Source organism: Eleutherodactylus coqui, chromosome 13 (genome assembly GCF_035609145.1).
Source record: "Eleutherodactylus coqui strain aEleCoq1 chromosome 13, aEleCoq1.hap1, whole genome shotgun sequence".
In the NCBI taxonomy this organism is placed as follows: domain Eukaryota; kingdom Metazoa; phylum Chordata; class Amphibia; order Anura; family Eleutherodactylidae; genus Eleutherodactylus; species Eleutherodactylus coqui.
This window is the reverse complement of record NC_089849.1, coordinates 111,789,742-111,808,826: the sequence shown is the minus strand read 5'-3', so window position 1 is coordinate 111,808,826 and position 19,085 is coordinate 111,789,742. Positions and strand designations below refer to the sequence as shown.

The 19,085-nt window shown below is 43.6% G+C and overlaps 1 long non-coding RNA gene across 1 annotated transcript in view; it reads left to right on the top strand.

Moving 5' to 3' along the window:
* LOC136588517 (uncharacterized) overlaps positions 1 to 19,085 on the top strand; it is a 278,877-nt gene that overhangs the window by 39,392 nt on the left and 220,400 nt on the right. The window contains exons 2-3 of the long non-coding RNA XR_010787585.1: positions 3,140 to 3,282; positions 7,285 to 7,427. This is a non-coding gene — a long non-coding RNA (uncharacterized lncRNA). The remainder of the gene's footprint in view (positions 1 to 3,139; positions 3,283 to 7,284; positions 7,428 to 19,085) is intronic.

Here is a 19,085-nt window from a genome sequence, read left to right as displayed (position 1 = left end):
GCGGCTATCCGCAGCATAGAGCCCATTGTGCTCCATTGTCGTGGATATACCCGCTGCCCATACGCAACTACGTTGTATACGGGCTGCGGGTACCCGTGTCATCGCTAAGCGACGGTGCGGGAAATACAAGCAAAAAAAGAAAAGTACTGCGCATGAACGCCCGTGTGAGTATGCAGTTATGCGCAGTACATTACGCGGCATTACGCAGGGTCACGGCCGGCTCACAGCTGGGATCCGCTGCGGGCCTCTGCAAGCAGATTCCGCCTACGGCTGCGTGAGCCCGGCGTTATTCAGACTGCTACCTGTAATACGCAATTTACAAGAAGCCCCGGGAACGCTTGCCTTCCTGCAGTTCCAGGAGCAGCTTCTTGAGCGTCTTCTTTTTACACCCCATCCCTGCCGCTAAGGTCACGAAATACCCCCAAAAAGCATGAGAGGAGGGGGGATACCCGGTTTTATTGCCCCATGTACCCATCCCAACCAGCCTCCGTAATTACCCGTCTTCAGAAATCCTACACAGTTCACATTATTACTTCTATCTAAGATTTGGGGAACACCGAAAAGGGCGCGGAGGGGGGTGCGGGATTTTTTTAAGGTGTCAATTTTTATTCCTTACAAGTGGGCAATGGGGCCAGGAATTTATTCAGTTGTGCCCTGCAATCCAACGGGTGTTCCCTCCATTATAGGCCTTGCCATGTGTCCTATAATTAGATTAGGGCCACAACGGGAATGTTTCTGAACACGCGACAAACAGGGGTATTCATTTTGGGGTGAACGTCTTCATTCCTATGTGTGCTGTACAAAAAAACAGTTTTTAAATTGAGAAAATTGCCAAAAAAATGAAATTCGTTAGTTTTTAAAATGGGGTCATTTGAGGGGGTTCTTTATCGTTTTGGATGCTCAATTGCTCTATAAGTGGGCAATGGGGCCTGGAATTTATTCCGTTGTACCCTGAAATCCAACGGGTGCTCCTTCCATTATAGGCCTAGTCATGTGTCCTTTAAGTAGATTAGGGCCACAATGGGTATGTTCCTGAACACGGGACAAACAGGGGTATCCATTTTGGGGTGAAAGTCTTCATTCCTATGTGTGCTGCACAAAAAAACCAGTTTTTAAATTGATACAACGGCCAAAAAAATGAAAATTGTAATTTTTTCCTACTGCTTTGCTTAGATTTATTCAAAAATTGTAGTGTAAAAATACACAGTACACCCCTAGATAAATTCATTAGGGGGTCTAGTTTTCAAAATGGGGTCATTTGTTGGGGTTCGCTGCCGTTTTGGCCGCTCAAGGGCTCTACAAGTGGGCAATGGGGCCTAAATCACCTTCATGCTAAATTTCAGTTCTGAAAGCCACCGACTACTCCTTTCATTTTGGGCCCTGTGTGCATCCAGACAAAAGATTAGGGCCACAATGGGTATGTCTCTGAACACGGGACAAATAGGGGTATCCATTTTGGGGTGCAGGTATTCATTCATGTGTGTGCTGTACAAAAAAAGCAATTTTTAAAATGATTGAATTGCCAATAAAACGAAAATCACATTTTTTTCCCTTTTCTTTGCTTGAATTCATTCAAAAACGGTGGGGTCAAAATAGGCAGTACACCCCTAGATAAATTCGTTAAGGGGTCTAGTTTTCAAAATGGGGTCATTTGTGGGGGTTCTCTATGGTTTTGGCCGCTCAAGAGCTCTACAAAAGTGCTATGGGGCCTAAAACGCCTTCAAGGAAAATTTATGTTCTGAAAACCACCGACTACTCCTTTCATTTTGGGCCCCGTTGTGCATCCAGACATAAGATTAGGGCCATAATGGGTATGTCACTGAACACGGGAGAAACAGGGGTATCCATTTTGGGGTGCAAGGCTTCATTCATGTGTGTGCTGTACAAAAAAAGCTGTTTTTAAAATGACAGAATTGACAAAAAAAAACGAAAATCACAATTTTTTCCTTTTGCTTTGCTAGAATTCATTCAAAGATTGTGGGGTCAAAATGAGCAGTACACCCCTAGATAAATTCATTAAGGGGTCCAGTTTTCAAAATGGGGTCATTTGTGGGGGTTCCCTATGGTTTTGGCCGCTCAAGAGCTCTACAAAAGTGCTATGGGGCCTAAAACGCCTTCAAGCAAAATTTATGTTCTGAAAGACACCGACTACTCCTTTCATTTTGGGTCCCGTTGTGCATCCAGACATAAGATTAGGTCCACAATGGGTATGTTTCTGAACACGGGAGAAATGGGGGTATCCATTTTGGGGTGTAAATCCTTATTTTCATGGGCACTATAGGAAAACAATATGTCTTTAAAATGACATATTTGCAAAAATATGAAATTTTATTTTTTCCCCTCTAAATTTAATTAATTCCTGAAAAAAATGGTGGGGTCAAAATACTCATGACCCCCCTCAGTGAATACATTAAGGGGTGTAGTTTTTAAAATGGGGTCATTTGGGCAGGTTTCTATTATTCTGACACTCATGAGCCTTTGCAAACTTGGCTTGGTACAGGAAAACAAAGTGTTCCTCAAAATGCTGAAAAGTAATGTTACATTTGTACGTCTCCTAAATGGTTAAAAAAAACGAGTTTTTCAAATGTGCATTCAGAATAAAGTAAACAGATGGAAATATATATCTTATCAAAAATGTGTACTGTATGTTTGGACATATTTGAGATATTACAGTTGAAAATGTGAAAAAATGAAAAAAAATTCAAACTTTTTCCCAATTTTGGCGCTTTTAATAAATATACACAAATTATATTGGTCTCTTTTTACAACCAAAATGAAGTACAACATGTGGCGAAAAAACAATGTCAGAATCACTTGGATATGTAAAGCTTTTTCGGAGTTATGCTACGTTGAACGACGCATGTCAGATTTCCAAAATTTGGCTCCGTCACTAAGGCGCAAACAGGCTTCGTCTCTAAGGGGTTAACTCTTATCTACACTGATTATACAGTAATACAGTATGCACCAGGTGTGGCTATACTGTAAAACCGTCTCGGTGTGTTGGTAAGATGCGATGTTATGTGTGCTACTACAAGTATGTAAAAGCATATTGTTGTGTGAAACGCTCAGATGTTTGGGCTATATTTTCAAAATCTGTTATTTATAAGGTTTTTAACATGCATGTCCTCTTTTGTCATAGAACCATGGAATGATTGGAAGACACCTCCAGGGTCATCAGGTCCAACCCCCTGCTCAGTGCAGGATCACTAAATCATCCCAGACAGATATGTATCCAGCCTTTGTTTGAAGACTTCCATCGAAGGAGAATCACCACCTCCTGTGGTAACTTGTTCCACTCATTGATCACCCTCACTGTCTAATATCTAATTTGTGTCTCCTCCCTTTCAGTTTCATCCCATTGCTTCTAGTCTTTCCTTGTACAAATGAGAATAGGGCTGATCCTTCTACATTGTGACAGCCCTTCAGATATTTGTAGACAGCCATTAAGTCTCCTCTCAGCCTTCTCTTCTGCAAGCTAAACATTCCCAGATCCTTTAACCGTTCCTCATAGGACATGATTTGCAGACTGCTCACCATCTTGGTAACTCTTTTCTGAACTTGCTCCAATTTGTCTATGTCTTTTTTAAAGTGGGGTGCCCAGAACTGGACCCAGTATTCCAGATGAGGTCTGACTAATGAAGAGTAGAGGGGGATAATGACCTCACATGATCTAGACTCTGTGCTTCTCTTAATACATCCAAGAATTCTGTTTGCCTTTTTGTGGCTGCTGCATCACATTGTTGACTCATGTTCAGTCTATGATCTATTAGTATACCCAAGTGTTTTTCACATGTGCTGCTTAGCCCAATTCCTCCCATTCTGTATGTGCTTCCTTCATTTTTCTTGCCCAGATGTAGGACTTTGTATCTCTCCTTGTTAAATACCATTCTGTTAGTCGCTGCCCACTGTGCAAGCGTTTCTAGATCTTTTTGAATACTCTCCCTCTCTTCCCTAGTGTTAGCTAGCCCTCCTAGCTTTGTGTCGTCGGCAAATTTGATCAGTTTCCCATCAATTCCCTCCTCAAGGTCATTTCCGCGCTAATACGCAGATCAATCGCATTGGATTACACAATTCCGCTCACATTAGCGGGTTGGAATTGTGTAATCCACTCCCAGAAAAGAGAACGCAGCAGGTTCTATTTTACCGCGGCTATCCGCAGCATAGAGCCCATTGTGCTCCATTGTCGTGGATATACCCGCTGCCCATACGCAACTACGTTGTATACGGGCTGCGGGTACCCGTGTCATCGCTAAGCGACGGTGCGGGAAATACAAGCAAAAAAAGAAAAGTACTGCGCATGAACGCCCGTGTGAGTATGCAGTTATGCGCAGTACATTACGCGGCATTACGCAGGGTCACGGCCGGCTCACAGCTGGGATCCGCTGCGGGCCTCTGCAAGCAGATTCCGCCTACGGCTGCGTGAGCCCGGCGTTATTCAGACTGCTACCTGTAATACGCAATTTACAAGAAGCCCCGGGAACGCTTGCCTTCCTGCAGTTCCAGGAGCAGCTTCTTGAGCGTCTTCTTTTTACACCCCATCCCTGCCGCTAAGGTCACGAAATACCCCCAAAAAGCATGAGAGGAGGGGGGATACCCGGTTTTATTGCCCCATGTACCCATCCCAACCAGCCTCCGTAATTACCCGTCTTCAGAAATCCTACACAGTTCACATTATTACTTCTATCTAAGATTTGGGGAACACCGAAAAGGGCGCGGAGGGGGGTGCGGGATTTTTTTAAGGTGTCAATTTTTATTCCTTACAAGTGGGCAATGGGGCCAGGAATTTATTCAGTTGTGCCCTGCAATCCAACGGGTGTTCCCTCCATTATAGGCCTTGCCATGTGTCCTATAATTAGATTAGGGCCACAACGGGAATGTTTCTGAACACGCGACAAACAGGGGTATTCATTTTGGGGTGAACGTCTTCATTCCTATGTGTGCTGTACAAAAAAACAGTTTTTAAATTGAGAAAATTGCCAAAAAAATGAAATTCGTTAGTTTTTAAAATGGGGTCATTTGAGGGGGTTCTTTATCGTTTTGGATGCTCAATTGCTCTATAAGTGGGCAATGGGGCCTGGAATTTATTCCGTTGTACCCTGAAATCCAACGGGTGCTCCTTCCATTATAGGCCTAGTCATGTGTCCTTTAAGTAGATTAGGGCCACAATGGGTATGTTCCTGAACACGGGACAAACAGGGGTATCCATTTTGGGGTGAAAGTCTTCATTCCTATGTGTGCTGCACAAAAAAACCAGTTTTTAAATTGATACAACGGCCAAAAAAATGAAAATTGTAATTTTTTCCTACTGCTTTGCTTAGATTTATTCAAAAATTGTAGTGTAAAAATACACAGTACACCCCTAGATAAATTCATTAGGGGGTCTAGTTTTCAAAATGGGGTCATTTGTTGGGGTTCGCTGCCGTTTTGGCCGCTCAAGGGCTCTACAAGTGGGCAATGGGGCCTAAATCACCTTCATGCTAAATTTCAGTTCTGAAAGCCACCGACTACTCCTTTCATTTTGGGCCCTGTGTGCATCCAGACAAAAGATTAGGGCCACAATGGGTATGTCTCTGAACACGGGACAAATAGGGGTATCCATTTTGGGGTGCAGGTATTCATTCATGTGTGTGCTGTACAAAAAAAGCAATTTTTAAAATGATTGAATTGCCAATAAAACGAAAATCACATTTTTTTCCCTTTTCTTTGCTTGAATTCATTCAAAAACGGTGGGGTCAAAATAGGCAGTACACCCCTAGATAAATTCGTTAAGGGGTCTAGTTTTCAAAATGGGGTCATTTGTGGGGGTTCTCTATGGTTTTGGCCGCTCAAGAGCTCTACAAAAGTGCTATGGGGCCTAAAACGCCTTCAAGGAAAATTTATGTTCTGAAAACCACCGACTACTCCTTTCATTTTGGGCCCCGTTGTGCATCCAGACATAAGATTAGGGCCATAATGGGTATGTCACTGAACACGGGAGAAACAGGGGTATCCATTTTGGGGTGCAAGGCTTCATTCATGTGTGTGCTGTACAAAAAAAGCTGTTTTTAAAATGACAGAATTGACAAAAAAAAACGAAAATCACAATTTTTTCCTTTTGCTTTGCTAGAATTCATTCAAAGATTGTGGGGTCAAAATGAGCAGTACACCCCTAGATAAATTCATTAAGGGGTCCAGTTTTCAAAATGGGGTCATTTGTGGGGGTTCCCTATGGTTTTGGCCGCTCAAGAGCTCTACAAAAGTGCTATGGGGCCTAAAACGCCTTCAAGCAAAATTTATGTTCTGAAAGACACCGACTACTCCTTTCATTTTGGGTCCCGTTGTGCATCCAGACATAAGATTAGGTCCACAATGGGTATGTTTCTGAACACGGGAGAAATGGGGGTATCCATTTTGGGGTGTAAATCCTTATTTTCATGGGCACTATAGGAAAACAATATGTCTTTAAAATGACATATTTGCAAAAATATGAAATTTTATTTTTTCCCCTCTAAATTTAATTAATTCCTGAAAAAAATGGTGGGGTCAAAATACTCATGACCCCCCTCAGTGAATACATTAAGGGGTGTAGTTTTTAAAATGGGGTCATTTGGGCAGGTTTCTATTATTCTGACACTCATGAGCCTTTGCAAACTTGGCTTGGTACAGGAAAACAAAGTGTTCCTCAAAATGCTGAAAAGTAATGTTACATTTGTACGTCTCCTAAATGGTTAAAAAAAACGAGTTTTTCAAATGTGCATTCAGAATAAAGTAAACAGATGGAAATATATATCTTATCAAAAATGTGTACTGTATGTTTGGACATATTTGAGATATTACAGTTGAAAATGTGAAAAAATGAAAAAAAATTCAAACTTTTTCCCAATTTTGGCGCTTTTAATAAATATACACAAATTATATTGGTCTCTTTTTACAACCAAAATGAAGTACAACATGTGGCGAAAAAACAATGTCAGAATCACTTGGATATGTAAAGCTTTTTCGGAGTTATGCTACGTTGAACGACGCATGTCAGATTTCCAAAATTTGGCTCCGTCACTAAGGCGCAAACAGGCTTCGTCTCTAAGGGGTTAACTCTTATCTACACTGATTATACAGTAATACAGTATGCACCAGGTGTGGCTATACTGTAAAACCGTCTCGGTGTGTTGGTAAGATGCGATGTTATGTGTGCTACTACAAGTATGTAAAAGCATATTGTTGTGTGAAACGCTCAGATGTTTGGGCTATATTTTCAAAATCTGTTATTTATAAGGTTTTTAACATGCATGTCCTCTTTTGTCATAGAACCATGGAATGATTGGAAGACACCTCCAGGGTCATCAGGTCCAACCCCCTGCTCAGTGCAGGATCACTAAATCATCCCAGACAGATATGTATCCAGCCTTTGTTTGAAGACTTCCATCGAAGGAGAATCACCACCTCCTGTGGTAACTTGTTCCACTCATTGATCACCCTCACTGTCTAATATCTAATTTGTGTCTCCTCCCTTTCAGTTTCATCCCATTGCTTCTAGTCTTTCCTTGTACAAATGAGAATAGGGCTGATCCTTCTACATTGTGACAGCCCTTCAGATATTTGTAGACAGCCATTAAGTCTCCTCTCAGCCTTCTCTTCTGCAAGCTAAACATTCCCAGATCCTTTAACCGTTCCTCATAGGACATGATTTGCAGACTGCTCACCATCTTGGTAACTCTTTTCTGAACTTGCTCCAATTTGTCTATGTCTTTTTTAAAGTGGGGTGCCCAGAACTGGACCCAGTATTCCAGATGAGGTCTGACTAATGAAGAGTAGAGGGGGATAATGACCTCACATGATCTAGACTCTGTGCTTCTCTTAATACATCCAAGAATTCTGTTTGCCTTTTTGTGGCTGCTGCATCACATTGTTGACTCATGTTCAGTCTATGATCTATTAGTATACCCAAGTGTTTTTCACATGTGCTGCTTAGCCCAATTCCTCCCATTCTGTATGTGCTTCCTTCATTTTTCTTGCCCAGATGTAGGACTTTGTATCTCTCCTTGTTAAATACCATTCTGTTAGTCGCTGCCCACTGTGCAAGCGTTTCTAGATCTTTTTGAATACTCTCCCTCTCTTCCCTAGTGTTAGCTAGCCCTCCTAGCTTTGTGTCGTCGGCAAATTTGATCAGTTTCCCATCAATTCCCTCCTCAAGGTCATTTCTAACAATGTTGAACACTGGGCCCAGTGTTGTTTTTATGTAGGTAGAGCTTACTACATGAAAGGGGACACAACTGTATGTCTACTAAATGCTGCTTTTGATGGATCCTTTTTTAACAATCCAAGTAATAATCAATCCTGTGCTTTCACAAAGGAGAGAAGAGAGCTCAGTGAATAGAGGTGAAGCAGCTGGGACAATCTTCTGCCCGGCTATCTCCATTTGTGGTAAATAGGCCATCGTTCATATATGAATGACATCCTGTTTACATGGGCCGATTGTTATTTAATTTTTATGCCTGCAGAAATTGAATGACAAACAAATTATTGCTTGTTGTTCAGTTGCTGCTGACATTAACAAGAATCTGAACGATGATCGGGACGTGTAAAAGGGCCCTAAGCCTCTACTAGAGGTCTCTGGTAGTAACTTGATTCGTTTCCCCAATAAAACCCCTGGCACTTGGCCGAGCGGGCATGTAGAGAAATTGGGAGTGATAGCTGTTGTCTAACAAGTATTTGCCCAACAGGTATCTAAGGTATATGGGCAGCAGCCTTAGCTTGACTTTTTAATAGGGGCATGAGCACTAAGAGTGCCAAGACAGCATGAATTCTAAATGCGGCCGTCCATATTAGTCAAGTATTATTACATCCTTTAGTTTTTTTTTTCTATATGAAAATTTGGCTCCTGGAATCCTTCTCTTGGGGGGGGGGGGGGGGGGGGGGTCATGTGACCTCATTGTGACAACCAAGAATTACTTGTGTGTGACTCCTTAAATCTCAGTCACCATGGTTTCCTGTATGATGAAACTGCATGAGCTATACCACACAGGCTCTTCACAAGGGGGGAAAGCAACTCCGATCCCATTACTGCTAATGATTAGAGGTTCTTGCCACACAGTTATAATGAAGTTGTTCATTGTTCATTATCCTGACTGTATACATATGACCTTCAGCTTATTTATTCCACTATAGAGCAGAGGTGCACAACTCCAGTCCTCAAGGGCCCCAACAGATCATGTGTTCAGGATATCTTATGAGAACACCTGTGGCAATGTCTAAGGCAATAATTACATCACCTGTGCATCACTGAGGAAATCCAGAAAATATGACTGCTTGGGCTCCCTTGAGGACCGGAGCTGTGAACCCCTGCTATAGAAGGTAATGATAATCATACTGTTCTCCCAGCAGGCAGAGATGGTACTGACTCTAACTCATGGTCATGTGATGCTGTGCTGATATGTCATGGAATTGCTAGCACTGCGCAAAGAAAGACAAAGCTGGGAGAAAAATCTAAAAATCAAGATGGTGTCTAATATATATCAGACAGTAAGCTTTGTTGCTTGGAAGTGACTACAATATACATAGCAGACGTCCAGAGGGTCTCAGGATCAGTTATTTGACAGATTTTATATAAAAAATGCATGATTCCAGAATTTAAAGGACCCTCTGCTATATAAGAGATGCTAGTATTAGCAATGGCAAATGATAGGTGGACTTTATATTGGGGCACCAGAGCTTCACATAATACCTCCGCCTATCTGTAGTATAATATACCCCAATCATATATTTACCCAATCAAGTGTAATGTTTTGAACTGAAAACAAGCTAAAAGTGATGTAGTATTAATGGACATCATACTATATAAACAACAATGTATCAGTCAGCAAGGAAGCCCGGGGTCGAGATCACTTTAATTACTGTCACTTTTATTTATTCTACATTCCAAATCCTTGTATATAAAGGGTGAAAATGACAGCTTGTCATCTCCCGGGGGCCTCGGGCACATGGTGTGCACCTCATGATTCCATTTAATAGCTTCCTGAATAAAATGAAACTTCTGACTTCATAAAATATTTATGGTCCTTTATGTCAAGTGTTTCCTGGTCCCCACATTGACCTCTTCCTCTCCTTTCAGAACGACATGACTCGGTCCCAGCTCTTTGTATCCTCTCTGTAAATAGTTATTAACACTTTCTCCATTATTGCTGAAATGTATTATTGCAGACCAGTCTAATAGCATTGTATTCTATAGTTACTCTGTGGTATGGCTATCACAGCCGAGGAAGCAAAAGGCCGGGGAAGCAATGCAGCAAGCATGAAACACACACCAAGAAAATAGGAATAGGAGACCATTAGGGTTACATTTAATGCCGTCGCCTCCTCTTTGCATTGTACTTTCTTCAAAAAACATATAGTGTCAGCATAAGAGCCATAAAGAACCCCCCCAAAAATTGCCACTGACTAGCCAAATGATACTTTCAAACGGTGATATCGAACAGTGCTATAAACTTTCCAACTAACTTTTATTGTGCCTTAGGGCGCCCACCCACTGGCGTTTGCGATTTTCGTGCGTGAAAAACGCCGCGTTTTCGCGGCATTTTCGCGGCTTTTCCATTAATTTCCATTGACTTTCATGGGTGCATTAGGAGAAAAATAAGGACACATATGCAACTGACAGTTCCTATGTTAAAAAACGCAACGCAACGCAAAAAAAAACGCCAGTGGACAGGAGTACATTCAATTCTAATTGCTCTTGAGAAAAAACGCAAAACGCAAAGAAAAAAAAATCGCCAGTGGGTGGGCGCCCTTAGGGTGAACACCCACTGGCAATCTGACTTCCCTGCGATGCTAGAGTGAGTGAAAACGCATGATAATGAAACCAATGATTTTCAATGGTTTCATTCCCATTTGTGATGTTTTCAATGTAATCTCGCATCGCAAAGAAGAATGGGTGATATTGCCCATTGTTTTCAATGGGGCCAGCGGCAGCAGCACTAGCCCCATTGAAAACATAGGGAAAACATTGCGCTCCCCTGACACAGCTGTGACAGCTATGGCAGGGGATTCCTTCACCCCCGTGGGGATGAAGGAATCCTCTGTCACAGCTGTGGCAGAAGCTCGTGAAGCTATCCCATTTCTTTCAATGGGGCCGGCACTGCTGCAGCCCCATTGAAAACAGTGGGTTTGCAGCGATGATTTTCAGGGAAGGGCTTGAAATATAAGCCCTTCCCTGAAAATCATAGCACGCTGTAAAAAAAAAGTAGAAAAAACTGCTTAACTCACCTAGAAGAGCCGTCCTCTCTTCTCTCATTAAATGACAGCTGAGTACCGCCTCTAATTGGTCTTAACAATGATAGGGAATAGAAAACAAGCCAGAGCCCATACACAGACAATTGTTTTGGGGTGTTTGCTCCTCATCAGTGTGCAGTAGGTTTCTGGCTTAGCGTCTGGAGTCCTTTCACATGCAATGCCAGCACCAGATTCTCCGTGTTCATTGGTTCGACTTCATCAGAAACAGCGAGATACAGGCTTGCACGGGGCTTGAGTCAACCACAGAAACAATAACAAGGAGCCGACTCGCACTTTTTGGTCATGTTGCACGCTTGTCAGAAGCTGCCCCAGTCCACAGTGCTCAAACCACAACAATTGCTAGGAAAATGAAGAGACGACCCCCTGCCGGATTGCGGAAGCCTCCTCGTTGTCCGCGGCGCTCATGTGTGCAACAGATAGGCAACGGTACCTCCTCCGACATCTGCACTGAATGGAACAATGCTCTCGGTCGTGGTCATTCTAGATCGGCACTACGGACCATCGTTGTCCAAGCGTGATAACTAACTAACTTGTGAGAGGCCTATGATGTGGGTCAGGAGGAGTGTCATGTCTCCTTAAAGAGAGCACTCAAAAAGTGTGTGGAGACACCTAGGGGGTGAGTGGGCCGGTGGTGCTGCAGAGGTATTTTTCCATTTTCTTTATTTGCAACTTCTTTACTGTACTGTAGTTGGTTCCAGTCTAGGGAGTGATGAGCGCAATAACGTGGAGCTGGAAGTTGGAGACATGCGGTGCAGACTGCAGGAAGTGAACTGTTTGAGCGGTCCTACTGGGCTGGTTGCAAGCAGTTGCTCCAGCTGGTAGGAATGGAGATAAGCACTGGCGTACGGTGAGGGGAAGCAGGGGTCGTGACGGTGACCAGGCCCTTGCGCTGAGGGGGCCCAGGGGCCCCGGGGCCCCGCCATATTCAATATGCACAGTGCATGTATTACCGACGCTGTCGGCCGCATGATGGCTGAGAAGGGAGAGGAGAGAGATGGGAGGCAGCGCCGCAGGCCGGCAAGAGCAGATGGGAGGGCTGTTACACGTGGAGTCGGAAGCCAATTACAGGCTGCAGACTCCCACGGCGCGGCCCTCCCACTGATAGGCTGCAGCTGTGAATGGTCACAGCTGCAGTCTATCAGTCTCTGACAACCAGCGATTACCAGGGGGAGGGGCTAGTGCGGCTCTACTTACCACCGGAGCGCTGGATGCACAGGACCTGCAGGAGGACCTGTGGCTGCAGATCACATGACCAGAGCCTGGTCATGTGATCGAAGGATGGGACTTTCCATTACAGGCTGCCCAGAGACTGCTGCAGAGGTGAGTAGAGGAGGAATTGTAATTACACATGTATAGCTGGTATAAGTTATACCAGCTGTATATATATATAATTATATACAGGAGATACACAGGTTACACCAGCATGGGACATACCACTATATACAGGGATATAGGGGGATATACATCCTGTATATAGTGATATGTACCATGCTGGTGTAACCTGTGTATCTCCTGTATATAATTATATATATACATCTGGTAGAAGCTCTACAGCCTGTATATAGTGATATAGACCATGCTGGTGTAACCTTGCTCAGTTTATATCAGCATGCTTTATATTACTATATATAGAATGTATAACTTATATCAGCTGTACATGTATAAATATATACAGAAGATATCCAATTTTGGTGGGTTTAACATCTGCCCTGGGGAATTCCGCTTTCCTGTTCCATTTGGGGAGCAGGAAAGGGGAATCCCTGAGGACGAGCGATCCGTCTGTGGACAGAACCGAATAGCGCCAGAAGGACTCCATATTTGGTGATGGAATCTCCGGCCAGAGGTCCTGACGCAGATGTGAGACTGGCCTTACACCAGCATGGCCGATATCACTGTATACAGGAGATGTATATACTTATACATCTCCTGTATGTACCATGCTGGTGTAACCAGGAGATCTCCTGGGTATATACACTATATAATTATATATGTACAGCTCGTATAGCCTGGGTATATACTGTATATAATTATATATGTACAGCTGGTATAACCTGGGTATATACTGTATATAATTATATATGTACAGCTGGTATAACCTGGGTATATACTGTATATTTGAACACTTTGCACACAACTGAAAAGCCCATCAGAAACCTGCATGCAGTTTAAAAACCGCATATATTGATTGAATCCACGTGCGGCTTATAATGGTGCATGCGGTTTTTGGATATGACTTTAATTGTGGTTCAAAAATGCAACAAAATCCATAAACACAGTCTTAGGTCGGCTGCACACAAAATGGGTCGGATTCTGCCCCGCTGGCATCCGCGCGTAGCTGTAATTTCTTTTTTCTGTACTGCGAATGGTCCACAAGGCGAGCCGTCAGACATGCGCAGTACAGTTTTTTTCTTTTAATCACTGACTTTCCAGCGCCGTCGCTAGGAGATGATGCGGGTGCCTGCGACTTTTCCGCAATGTCAGGGCAGCGGGTCGCACGGCTTGCATTGGGTTCAACGGAGGCCGTCCCTGCAGAATCTGCACTAAAATACAGCATGCTGTGATTTTTCCTCCGTGAGCGGAAAACCGCAATTGCTTTCTGGTCATGCAGAGGAAAAAACGCTTTTCCATAGCATGCTATGGGCGGTACATGCTGCAGAATCCGTAGGCAGATGCCCGCTCCATATTCCGCAATGCAGATCCAGCCGTGTGCAGCCGGCCTTAGGCTAATTTCACATGAGTGAGTCTGATATTGGGTCATGAAACTATGCCCCATATCACACCCGCCAACGTGTGCTGTGCCCATGGACGTGAGGGGTTGTTGTGTTACAACCAGCTAGCATCACATCATCATATTCTCGTGTGATGCAGAGAAAAACCAAAACATCGCTCCTGTGTATCAAAACAATGGGGTTCATATGCATGTGCGATTTGTGCATCCTGCAACGCATGAATCTCGCACAATTTTCGTGGCTGTGTAAAAGCGGCCTAAGACATTACCAACAGATTCTTACGTAGTCAAGGAAAGGAGTCATAATGAGAAGGCTTACGCCAAGGGGCTACATCATGTTTGTAAATTAGCACGGTTTAGGTATAGGTACGGGTACAGATGGAGGGGGGGACCCAACTGAACTTTTGCAGGCGGGCACCTTAGCCTTTAGGTATGCCCCTGGAGATAAGCTCTAATCTTAGACACCATTGCTATCTAATGATAGTGTAGGATCCTTGTAGATGAGCCGATTCTCGTTAGAACGAGTAAATGAGCAAGTGACGTCACCGCTGACTTGTTCGATCTCATGCAGCGTTGGTTCGTTCAAATGAGAATCATTCAAAACCGTTCAGTGCCTGTATAAGCCAAAGAAATGTTTAAATTGAACTATAAGTGAACGAGCCAACGGTGATTTTTATGCCTTCATAGAATGAATGACGAACAAATAGCGAATGATTCAACGTTGGCTTGTGTTTAGATGGAACGATTATCGGTCACGTTCGCTCATTTGAATGATTTTTTGAACAATAATCGTTGTGTCGAAAAGCGCCCTACAAAATGTTCCCGCTAAACTGAACCCATGAGGAGACTGAATCCCCAGCTGCTCCCTCTGGCCCTGTGGTGAGCTAGCATGGGGCCTTGTCTTGTGTGCCCTCAAGGTGGACTGATGGTTGACGTGTTTACTTGTGGTTCCAAGATAACATTGGGTGTTTTTTGCCACAACAGCCTTTTCAACAATTTGTATATCACCATATTAGGCTGATCCTGGGAAGGCAAATTGACCAGGCAGTGCTTAACTAATGGCCATGGAGTGCTAAGTCTGTCAAGCAGAGGTAATGACTAGCTACAGCTTGGACCTACTACCCATACTTGCTGTGGAGCAAGTATGGGGCGTTTGGTGCAGCCTCAGCCTGCAGTTGTGGTATTCCGCAAAGTAGACAGGGGCCCTCTGGAACCCATGGAGGAACTTTGGTTAAACAGAATGGTTGCTCAGGCATGGACGGACTCTGGTGAGAACTCCAACGTGGTCAAGTTTCCCGGACCTCAACGCATTCTCTTTCTCAAAGGCTGTTCTGTTTTTATATTATAGAGTGGAATAAAACCCATGACAAATAAAACGTGTCCAGCCTGTTTTTCCATGTGCACAAAACCCTCTCATATGGGGCACATATTACAAGCTGTCTCCAACAATCACAATGATTTATGGTCAACAGCAGGGGCATAACTAAAAGCTATGGGGCCCTGATGCAAAACGTGAGCTGCCCCCCCCCCCCCTCTATCTGTATCTGTACCCGTACCCATACCTAAACTATGCTGCACAGAGACATAACTTGAAGCTTCTGGGCCCCAATGGAAAAACTTGTAACAGGGCCCCCAACTATAATGCTTTATTCATAGTACTGGGCTCCCTATATGGAGAACAGAGGCCTTATGGGCCCCCTAAGGCTCCTAGGCCCAGGTGCAACCGCATTCCCTGCATCCTCTATAGTTACGCCCCTGGTCAACGGCGTGAAGTTCTGTTTTCTCAATTTGCACCATTTTCTATCATATACAGTTTGATACTTGAGCCCCAGTTATACTTTACAGGCAGGCATCTTGCTATCTGCTATCATTGGGTTGAAAATAAAACTAGTGGTGATTCCTAAGTCCACCAATCTGTTTACCATTGTCATATATTTGGTCAAGAATTGATGATGAGCGGATTGGTTACTTTTAATAAGTTGCACCTCTTTCCTTTCCTGTTGAGAATCCTCATTTTTAATCAAAATCAAACTTTAATATTTTCCATGATGTGTTCTGCAAATTTGAGCTCAAAATAAATATTACACACATATTATATTCATTCCATGTTTCAGTGTACGATCACCAGTTCCCAGAGTATCCCAGAATATCTCATATTGACCCCCTTAAAGTCCATAATGAAGAATCCTTCTGGCCTTGGCTATGTGACATGAGGTTTGCTTGCATGCCACAGACCATATTACACTATCAACGCATATTGTGCCAATTTTCTGTAGAAAAAATGAAATGCCATTGTCTTTCTAAGAAGAAAGGATTTAGTTTTATTTAGCTGATAGAGAAGGATTACTGATAAATCCTGACAAATCCTCAACCACACCACCATGTACTGCGTCACTGATATATGTTATACTGCAGGCGGCAAGAGAAAACAGATATGCAATACTTATATGCATCGTGGGACTATTAGAATACAGTATAGTCCCTATGAAGACTAATTACACTACTGGCGCTTGCTATGCACGGACAAGTTGAGGTGCACGACTGGGACTGGCTCATACCAATATACAGTCAAGATCATATGCAGCACTTGCCCCTTGTCCCCTGGAACCTCGGAAAGAAGAAAATGCTATTTTTTTGACCCTTGGGTCCCTTGTCCTTTTTTGGTCATATAGCAGTCTGGACCGGCGTGTAGCAAATAGGAGGTGCACAGATTGTAGTCATACCCACCCCCCGGTGCCTGAAGGAGCAAAGACCCCTCTGCTACATAGGAAGACACCAGCATTATAAATCACACATGGAGAATGGGGCCCAGGAGCTTCAGAGTCCAGAGCAGGTTATGGAAAAGAAGGGCATGGACAACTTCAGATGGGCCCTCTTCTCTACAGGCCCAACAGCAACTTTTATGATGATGCTGTGTCCAAAGTACATACACTCTTGGATTGTACATGTTTTGATTGAAAGACAGAATTACATTGACCTACATTAGGAAACGTACAATATCCCAAAATATTCCCATAATCAATGAGATGCGGTTTCCTCCTATATTCGATTTACTCATTGTATTTTTGTTGTTGTTGTGGAACTTAATTAGATATTTTGTTGCAAAACATTAAAGGCGTTTTGTCATTACAACAAAGTCCCATCCACCCGTTGGGCCCGGCCTAAATGACAAAAGAGGGCATATTCAGCTGTCCAGGAGCCCCGGGACACAGCTGAGAGCCACTGCTGGTATTGGCAGCGACTTCCGGGTAAATGGCCTGGTGGAGGTCAGGTGTCCACTGCGGTCATTTAGAGACCCCAGCATCCCCATATATACTGCTGGTAAGTATGTACGGTGATGTTGCAGCCTCTAATTGGCCGCAGCGAATACCTGACCTCTGCCGAGCTATCTACCTAGAAGTCACCACTGCTACCGGCCACGGCTCTCAGCTGCATCCCAGGGCTCCAGGACAGGTAAGTATGCACTCTTTTTTATTTTTGGCCGGGCCCTATGGGTGGACAGAGTTTTGTTGTAATGGAAAAACTCCTTTAAGTTGATTTGTATCTGAATGTTTGAGAGAGATGCGATATGATTTCCTGTAATGTAAACTACTTAATACGAGAGGCTGCTGGTAAGTCTTTGGCTTTACCCAAAAAGAAATGAGATAGGAAGATAAAACTTTACATTTCTTCCACATACTATCTACTGATGCCAACACATTTCTTACATCGGTATTCCAAGTTCTGTAAGCTTTGCAAAAAGAAGGATTTCGGTTGTGCCTCAAACCAGTCATCCGTAGCAGCCATGGCATCAGAAATTGTGTGAAATTTGGTCCCCTTGAGGTGTTTCTTCAGGTTTGGAAACAGATGATAGTCGGAGGGCGCTAGATCTGGTGAATAAGGTGGGTGGTCAACCAGCTGGAAGCCTAGTTCCACCAGTTTTGCCGTGGTCGCTTGTGCAGTGTGAGCGGAGGCGTTGTATTGCAGGAAGCAGATTCCTTTGGACAGCTTGTCGCGCCTTTTGGCCTTCAGGGCTGCCTTCAATTGGTCCAAAAGTTCAATGTAATACCTTGCATTGATGGTGGAACCATTTTGAAGGTAGTCCACTAGCAGCACACCCTCCTTATCCCAGAACAGAGACGCCATCACCTTAGTGGCTGAACTTCTTTGGCTGAGGAGAACCACTGTGCCTCCACTCTTTTGACTGCTTATTGGTTTCAGGGTCATACAAATTAATCCAGGTCTCATCCATAGTGACCTGTCGATCCAGGAAGTTCTTATCAGTCCGGAAACACTGACAAATGGACTGGGAAGTTTTCACTTGCATGCTTTTCTGATCTGTTGTCAAACATTTGGGGACCCACTTTACAGATAGCTTCTTCATGTTCAAATGTTCATGAATAATGACACAAACACTTTCACGAGAAATCCCCATGATGTCTGCTATTCCTTTAGCTGAAATTGGCCGATTCTCCAGTATGAGGTTGTGCGCAGCTTCGACGATCTCCAGAACAACAACCTCTCTCGGTCGTCCAGGACGTTCCTCATCATTGGTGCTGAAGTGGCCCGTTTTAAATTTGGCACCCCAGTCCATAACTGTAGAATATGAAGGGCATTGATCCCCCAATGTCTGCGTCATATCACCATCAATATCCTTCGCAGACTTTCCCTGCAGAAACAAGAATTTTATCACTCCTCTGCTCTCATTTGCTGTGAATATCACCTTAGACTCCGCCATTTTGTTTTCCCGCGTGCCGAGATCACGATAACATATATTAGACACATAAGGCTTTCATGTGATGTAACATTCGTTACCATAGAAACAAAAAAAGAACACAAAGCCAAAGACTTATCAGCAGCCCCTCGTATTGAGTTGAATTTCATCCATATTTCTTCTCCTCTCCCCAGCAGACTATGTATATGTCAGTCTCAGCTGCAGGATTTCTCCAGTACTACTAAATGTTCTCCACAGATAAAGTACTCTGTGGAATTCACTGCTTGCACCATTATGTCTTCTTCTAACATTTACAGTGTTACGCATGCTTAGAAAACTCTTTTCTTCACAGAGACCCATGTTTCACATTAACCATGTTACCTCACTGACCAAACGTTTAGT